The sequence below is a fragment of the Anomaloglossus baeobatrachus genome, chromosome 1 (genome assembly GCF_048569485.1).
Source record: "Anomaloglossus baeobatrachus isolate aAnoBae1 chromosome 1, aAnoBae1.hap1, whole genome shotgun sequence".
In the NCBI taxonomy this organism is placed as follows: Eukaryota; Metazoa; Chordata; class Amphibia; order Anura; family Aromobatidae; genus Anomaloglossus; species Anomaloglossus baeobatrachus.
In genome coordinates, this window is record NC_134353.1 from 417,138,584 (window position 1) to 417,147,836 (window position 9,253).

Consider the following 9,253-nt stretch of genomic DNA (forward strand, 5'->3'; position numbering starts at 1 on the left):
TGTGGGTGGTAAGGTGTGTGTAAGGCTGACTGAATGCCTAACAGGGCACAGGTGTTCTGGAAAACTTGTCCAGTGAAATGAGTACCTCGGTCTGACTCTATGACTTCAGGGAGTCCAAACCGGGGTACCAGCTCACAGGCCAATTTCTTTGCTGTAATACGGGCCGTGGCTGAGCTGACAGGGTAGGCCTCTGGCCATCCTGAGAAGAGGTCTACACAGACAAGTACAAACTCGTAGATGCCATGTCTTGGCAACTGTATATAGTCTATTTGTACTCTTTGGAATGGGGCAAACGTCTTTGGCATGTGTCTTTGCGGGGTTTTAGTTAGCTGGCCTGGATTGTGTTGTTGACAGATGTGACAATCCTTTATTCTCTGGGAGGCGTATTGTCTGAAGCCGGGGGCTACCCAATATGGTTGCATCTGGTTCATGATTGAGTTTGTGCTTCCATGTGTGGGGTAGTGGAGTACTTGGAAAATGGCAGGGAACCAACTGCGTGGCAGGACGGGAAGTCCGTTTAAGCGCCAAATCCCCTCCACCTTTTCTGCCCCCTTGGCCCGCCATCCGGCCTTTTCTTCCTCAGAGGCGTTTTCTTGTGTCTCAAAGAGGTTCTGCATTTCTTCCTCCGTCGTTGACACTGTTTCCGTCTCCTTCAAAGGGAGTAAGGCTGCTTGTTTTGCTGTTTGGTCGGCCAAGCGATTTCCCCTTGCCTCGGGTGTTTGAGCCTTGGTGTGGGCAGCAACCTTTATGATTGCTAGCTGTTTTGGTATCAAGGCTACTTCCATTAGTTTCTTCACTGAGGCTCCATGCCTGATGGGATTTCCTGTTGCTGTCAGGAATCCTCTTGTCTGCCAGATAGTGCCAAAATCGTGCACAATGCCGTGTGCATAGGCTGAGTCCGTGTAGATGTTCGCTGTTCGTTCTTCCAGAAACTCAATTGCCCAGATGAGGGCAAGAAGTTCTGCTTCTTGAGCAGATATGCGTGGAGGTAGCGGTTGTTTGGCTAAGACTGCATATAGAGTCACTACTGCAAATCCGGTGTGGAACTTGCCTGCTTCATCAGCGTATCTGCTACCATCCACAAAAAGTTCAAAGTCTGGATTTGTAAGCGGTGTTGCCTGTATATTGTGCAGGGGCTTTGCCTCATGTTCAATGAGTTCCTGACAATCATGATCAAATGGTGCACTGGTACGTTTGTCACTCTCTTCTGTCCTCTCTTCTGTCCCCCCTTCTAAACTTGTAAAGATCAGCAGATCAGCAAGGTTTAGACTTGTAACTCGAGCAAATGAGATGTTTGGGGGTAGCAACAGCGTGCACTGGAGTCTGACCTGTCTTGCCATGGAGAGGTGTTTCAACTGCACTTGATTGAGAACAGCATAGATGTCATGGCTGGTAAGGATGGTAGTCGGGAAATCGAGTGAGATTTCAGATGCTTTCTGCAGTATATTTGAAACTGCTGTAACGGCACGGACACAGGTTGGTGCTGCTTTTGTAACGTTGTCGAGTTGAGAGGAGTAGTACCCGATTATGTGATGTTTGTCTGTCTTCTGGGTGAGTACTCCTACGGCAAATCCTTGAAGCTCTGCTACGAACAGATTGAAGGTGAGATCATAGTTTGGTAGTGCCAGAGCAGATGCATCAATCACTAGTTCCTTGAGCTTTTGAAAGTTTTGTCAAGCTTCTTCTGTAAGGGAAAAAGGAACATTCTTTGTGCAATCATACAGCGGTTGCATGAGTAGCGATGCATTGGGAATCCACTGTCTGCAGAAAGATATTAGCCCTAAAAATCCTCTGAGTTGTTTGAGATTTCTAGGAATGCTTGCTTTCCTGATAACTTCTTGTCTGTCCGGGCTGAGGTGTTTTTGTCCCGCAGAAAGGCAATGACCCAAGAAAGTGACCCTCGTTTTGCAGAACTGCAACTTATCTCTGCTCGCTTTGCATCCTACTTCTGCCAGAAAGGTAAGAAGACTTATTGAAGCCGTTTTACAGATTTCTTCATTAGGGCAACACAGTAGTAAATCATCCACGTACTGAAGAAGGACACAGTGCTCAGGGGGTTCCCAGCCCCGAAGTACATTGCTCATTGCCTGAGTATATAGCGTAGGAGAATGTTGCATACCTTGAGGCAGGCGTGTCCATGTATATTGATTTTGCTTGTGCGTGAATGCAAAGAAATCTTGGCATGCTGGGTCCAGTGGTACTGAGAAAAAAGCATTAGCAAGGTCTATGACCGTGTAATGGGTGGATGTAGCCGGCACCTGTGTAAGCAGCGTATGTGGATTTGGTACAACAGGGGTGAGGGGCTCCAGTATTGAGTTCACTGCCCTCAGATCGTGTACCATCCGGTACGTAACTGGATCACCTTTTTTTACTTGTCTCTTCTTAACAGGAAACAACGGAGTGTTGTAAGGAGACTTAGTAATTCTGAGGGCTCCAGACTTCAACAGTTCTTTTATCTGGTAATCTAGGGCAGCTTCCTGTTGAACATTAAAGGCCCCGTCACACTAAGCAACATCGCTAGCAACATCGCTGGTAACGAACAACTTTTGTGACGTTGCTAGCGATGTTGCTGTGTGTGACATCCAGCAACAACCTGGCCCCTGCTGTGAGGTCGTTGGTTGTTGCTGAATGTCCTGGGCCATTTTTTAGTTGTTGCTGTCCTGCTGTGAAGCACAGATCGCTGTGTGTGACAGCGAGACAGCAACAACTAAATGTGCAGGCAGCAGGAGCCGGCTTCTGCTGAGGCTGGTAACTAATGTAAACATCGGGTAACCAAGAAGCCCTGTCCTTGGTTACCCGATATTTACCTTTGATACCAGCCTCCTCCGCTCTCACTGCCTGTGCTGCCGGCTCCTGCTCTGTGCACATGTAGCTGCAGCACACATCAGGCAATTAACCCGATGTGTGCTGTAACTAGGAGAGCAAGGAGCCAGCACTAAGCAGTGTGCGCTGCTCCCTGCTCTGTGCACATTTAGCTGCAGCACACATCAGGCAATTAACCTGATGTGTGCTGTAAGTAGGAGAGCAAGGAGCCAGCGCTCAGTGTGCGCTGCTCCCTGCTCTGTGCACATTTAGCTGCAGCACACATCGGGTTAATTAACCTGATGTGTGCTGTAACTAGGAGACTGGGGGCTGGTCACTGGTTGCTGGTGAGCTCACCAGCAACTCGTGTAGCCACGCTCCAGCGATCCCTGCCAGGTCAGGTTGCTGGTGGGATCGCTGGAGCGTCGCAGTGTGACAGCTCACCAGCAACCTCCTAGCAACTTACCAGCGATCCCTATCGTTGTTGGGATCGCTGGTAAGTTGCTTAGTGTGACTGGACCTTAAGAGGGTATTGTCTCAGCTGCGGTGGTATAATTCCAGGCTTGACTGAAACCTTTACGGGGGGCACGGGTAGTGTGCCGAGGTCAGTTTTTGATGTGGACCAGAGTTTTGCAGGAACTTGTAGAAGTATTGGGTCCGTGTTTACTTCATGTGTAACATCAGATTCTGGTTGATCTTCTATCATCTGGAGAGTGCACAGGACTTCTTCTGGGATATCTTTTGGAATTTGCAGGATAGCAGATCCATCTTCATTGTAGACAATCTGAGCTTGTAGTCTTGATAGTAGATCGGCTCCCACTAGGGCATCTCCACCCAGGGGGGACACTAAGAATTTAGACACGAACATGTGTGGTCCCAGTTTCACCTTCAGTGGATGTGTTATTGGGATTATCTGGGCTTGTCCATCAAATCCGGATACTACAGTAGCTTCAGATGAGATGGATCCTTCAGGCACTAGGTTCCTGGGGTTCAGGAGCGTGAGGCTCCTGAGTCCACCAAAGCTCTTATTTCCTTGTTGCCAATGTGAAGGGGGACATGTATAAATGGACCTCTGGCATCCCTATCCCGTGCTGCCGCAAGTCAGGCAGTCTTCTCCTCCTGACTCTCGGGTCGGTTTTGAGTGTCCCTCTTCTTCTTTCTACAGTCTCTGATCACGTCCTCTGACTCCACAATAGTAGCAGGTCGGAGCCTTCTTTCTTGTACCTTCTGGCTGGCCGTCCACTGCTGCTATGACAACTTTCTTGTTGCTCCTTTTATCCTTTGCGTCGGTTTCTAAGCCACTTGCTTTGTTGACTAGAAGATCTATGTCTTCTATGTTCCTCCATTCTGGGCAGCACGCTTTCAATCTTTCTGCCAGAGGTGCATGTATTCCATCCATGAAGGATCTTACCATCAGGCGACGTATTGCACCCGCTTGTAAGTCCAGCCCTTCATTTGCGAATGACTGCATCAATCTGTAGTAAAATAAGCTGACATTCTGCACAGGACCTTGATGCACTGGTCCCATTGTGCCCTTAGTTTTTTGCTCCTGGGCGCAGAAGAGACTGAGTCTTATCATGAAGTCTTGGCCCGATTCCACATTACGGGTATCGTCCGGAGCATGTCCTGTCAGGTGGGCAGTGAGTTTGGCATACAGTTCGGGAGACATTTTAACTCTACACAAACCTTCCATGTCCAACCAAGTGCTTCTGTAGGAGACCTGTATTTGGTTCAGGTAACGTGAAAAACTGACTGGGTTTCTAGTCGGGTCTGGAGCATTTTGCTCTTCTTTCCACTACGGGATAAAGAGGCACTGGTGCTGTGGCTTGTGGCTTGTAGCTTGTGCTGTGGGGCTGCACAGGCTAGGCATGTTTCACTCCAGTCCGGATTTTGTTGGCTACAGTTTGTGCAGGTCCATTCCAGGGATCCTGCTCTTTTTGGAGCTGTTCCAGGAGTAGCTGACAGGTACGGAGGAGGCTGCTGATTCTTATTAGCCTTCTTCGCAGCTTCTTCCCATGTGTCTGATTCTTCATGGTATATCCAACCTTGATCGTGGGCTGTTTTTGCCATGTCAGAAAGAGTTCTGACTAGTTCAGTCCATGATTTATCTGCTATCACTCCTGCTCTAGTAGCTGTTATTGTATCCCATTTGTTGGGGTCCAATTGATCCTTCCCCTTCAATCCAAATGTCTTGAAAACTTCCTTGGACTGACTGGCTGTTCTTTTGCCATGATAACACGTAATGAGATGTTGCAGGGTGCATCCAGCTCTTCTGTCTTTTGATATTCGTTGCCCCATTCTTCGTCTATCTTCTTCAGCTTTTAGACCCTTGAACGTCCTTTGGACTAAACCTACCTATCCTGGAGATACTCAGAGACTAACTCCTTTTGTATTCCTACCTAAGGTGAGGTCTAGAACCACCTTTCCTGGAAGTACCCAGAGACTGACTCTTAATCTGTATTCCTACTGAAAGGTGGTGTCCTAACTTCAGAGGGGGCTGAGAATGTTGAATGGCGCTGGGTTACCCTTCTTGTAACAGAGATACACTCTATATCCGATAGCAATGGCAAACAGGGCTATTCCCACTAACACTAGGGCAGTGAATATCACATCCATTGGACAGAGCAGGTACACTATTCCCTTTCAACACTCACTGATGTATGGGATCTATGACAACCAACAAGGACAACAGCACAGAAGTAAAGCGCAGGAGAGCAGACACACGGAGAGGCAGAGAAACACAGAGAAACAAACAAACAAGGCACAGAAAACATCAGCTGGCAAGGCTCTCTCAGAGTTCAGTGGAAACCCGCCAATAACCCAGTTTCTACTCACAGTGTACCATTTTGCGCGTTGAGGAGAGGGGAGATCAGATGTGGGGAGCATAAAGAGAAGAATAAGGTTCAACTCTTACCTGGCCAGGTGTTTCTGGTCCCCACGTCTGGTCCACTCCTCCTCTGAATGGCAAGATAGTCCACTGCGTCCTGGGATTAGAAACACGGGTCCCTGCTTTTCGGGCGCCAGATAATGTTAGGTTGACCTAACGGTCACAGCTGTTGCCAGCGATGTCCGAATGCAGAGAAGGTACCGGTGACCCCCCCTCTGCTACTCCGTCTCAATGAAAACAAGCGAACGCCGTTATACACATAAGACTGGAGATGTGCGGCTCCGAATAGAAAGTGTATTGGTATTGTTTACATTACAAAGTTATACAAAGTTGATTAGGGCGTAACTATGCAACATACATATTCATTAAAGGCGTGAATTACATATTCCCAGCAAGAGAAATTAATATAATGACTTATACTCCAATAACAAGATGTTTTTCAGTCGTCTCTAAGTCAAAACATTCTGCGTCCTTGAAGTTGGTCTCACAGTTTATTACGCAAATAAGTCTGGTTTGGTCTTGCCAGGGAGAATGAATTTCTATTATTTTTCTAAGTCAGTGGAAAAGGTTAACTCTTTCCTCACAGTATACTGGAAAATGGGGAAAAAAATTCTAAATGCGGTGAAATTAAAAAAAAGTGCGATTGCACAGTTGCAATTCCTGCCCTTCTGCAGCACCGGCCCGCACCTCCTCAGTGCCAGCCCGCCCCCCGCAGCTGATGTCCAGTCGCACGATCGGAACTCAGTCGCAGGGTCACTCGCATGACACTCGGCTCTGCTGTACTGCCAGCGTGAGCCGAGTGTCATGCGTGGGGATCCGCAGTAATCCCCGTGTGGCCCCAGCCTTATTCTGAGCAGATCAAGGCATCAGCACTTCTCTGTGCGGCAGAAATGATCACTTCCTATGAACTTCGGCTCACAGCCAGTGTTCACAGGAAGTTCATCATGACAGACACAGGGATCATCGGCTGACCCCTGGATGTCATGATAAACCATCGATGCCCTGCTATCTCGTAAAAGAGCTGCTGATGGGAGCAGTTAATTAGGTAATTTTCAATCTTTACATTTAATGTCCTCAAACCAGATTTATGTCATGCAAATAGTTAATAAATAACTAGTTAATAAATAACTTTTAAATAGTTAATAAACAATAGTTAATAGTTAATAATAACATTTGTTTTAATAATATAATAGTAATAATAATAATAATAATAATAATAATAATAATAATAATAATAATTTAATAATAAATTGCATTTGTTGTAATAATTTTTTTCTGTTAGGAAGTTGGAAGGGTTAAACGTTTATCAGCAATTTCTCATTTTTTGCAACAAAGTTTACAAAATCAATTTTTTTAGGGACCACATCATATTTAAAGTGACTGCAGGGCCTAGGTGACAGAAAATACCAAAAAGTGACACCATTGTAAAAACTGCACCCCTGAAAATGCTCAAAATCACACCCAAGAAGTTTATTAACCCTTTAGGTGCTCAGAAGAATTAAAGCAATGAGGAAGAAAAAAAATCTGGCTTTACCCTCAAATTTTCCATTTTCTCAAGGGTAACAAAAGAAAATGGACTATACAATTTGTTGTCCAATTACTCTTGACTACACCGATATCACATATGTGGTGGAAAACGAATGTTTGGGCATACAGCAGGGCCCAGAACAGTAAGAGAAGCATTTGACTTTTTCAGTGCAAAAGTGACTGAAATAGATAGTGAATGCCATACCGCATTTGCAGAGCCCCTGATGTGCTTACACAGTAGAACCTCCCCATAAGTGACCCCCATTATGAAAACTACACTCCTCAAGGAAATCATTTTGATGTGTGATAAGCACCTAGAACCGCAGGTGCTTCACAGAATTTTATAACAATAATTTTGAGCTATGGAAATGAGAAAATATATTTTTCCCACAAAATGTTTCTATAGCCCCAAATTTTTGACTTTCACAGGGGTAACATAAGAAAATGTACTATACAATTTGTTGTACAATTTCTCTTGAGTACACCAATACCCCATATGTGGTGGAAAACTACTGCTTGGGCATATGGTAGGGCTTAGAAAGAAGCGCTATTTCAATTTTGGAGCGACATTTTGGCTGGAATCGAAAGTGGATTTGATGTTGTGATTGCAGAGCTCTGTATGTGCCTAAACAGTAGAAACCCTCCCACAAGTAACCTCATTTTAGAAACTACACCTCTCAAGGTATTTATATAAGTAGGTAGAGTGGATTTTTAACCCACAGGCAATTCATAGATTTAACATTGTGCTGAGTTAATGAAAAATTCTCATTTTTTTCAATAAAAAGGTTTCTTCAGCCCCAAGTTTTTAATTTTTAAAAGGAGTAATTGGGAAAAAACAAACACTACAATTTGTTACATAGTCGCCTGAGTTTTACCAATACCCCATATATGGTCGAAAACTATTTTTGAGGCAGTGTAATGCTCAGAAGGGAAGGTGCGCCATATTGGAGTGCCGATTTTGTTGGAATGCTTGAGGGTGCCATGTGACATTGGCAGAGCTTATGACATGCCACAGAAGCAGGCACCCCTATAAGTGACCCCAATTTAGGCACTACACCCCTCAATAAATTCATCTAGGGGTCAAATAAGCATGTTGACACCACATGTGCTTCACAGAATTTTAAACTATTGGGAGGTGAAGAAAGACTAATTACATTTTTAACACCAAAATATTGTTTAGCCCCAATAGTAAAATTTTTATTAGGACTAATAGAAAAAATGGACTGCACAGTTTTTGGTGTAAATTCTCCTAAACACCCTTTGTGTAATCGGGAACTACTTTTCAGGTACAGTGGAAATCTCAGACAGGAAGGAGTGCCATATTATTGCTCAGACATCCCTCTGGGAATTTATCTACAGGTGTAGTGATGATTTTGACTCCTTGGGTGTTTTCCAGAAAAACAAGCAGCCATTATTATTATTATTATTTATTATTATAGCGCCATCAATTCGATGGCACTTTACATGTGAAAGGGGTGTACATAATAGGGACAAGTACAATAATCATAAACAGTACAAGACACAAACAGGTACAGGAGGAGAGAGGTCACTGCCCGCGAAGGCTCACAGTCTACAAGGGATAGGTGAGGATACAGTAGGTTAGGGTAGAGTTGATTGTGCCGCGCTGTATCAGACTGAGGGTTACGGCAGGTTGTAGGCCATGGATGTTTTTGAGTGAAAATTACAAATCTGCCGCTATGTTGCCCATTACCTTATAGGGCCAACATTGTGCCCAGTACATTGTCCCCAGCTCAGGCATCTGGAGACATGCACATTGTAAATTAAGCGGGCTCTCCTCACTACAGAAATGCCATGATTCTGTGGATTCTAAATGTGGTTTAGGCACACTGGGGCTCAGAAGGAGGGGGCTTGATTTTTGCTGGATGAGTTGATATTTTTATTGGTACCATTTTCGGGCACATAACATGTTTGGATTGCTATTTATTATGATCATTGGAAAACAAAATAGACATAAAACTTCGATTCAGGAATTGTTTTTTTTCCCCTTTGACAATGTGGTAAAAAGTGATAACAACT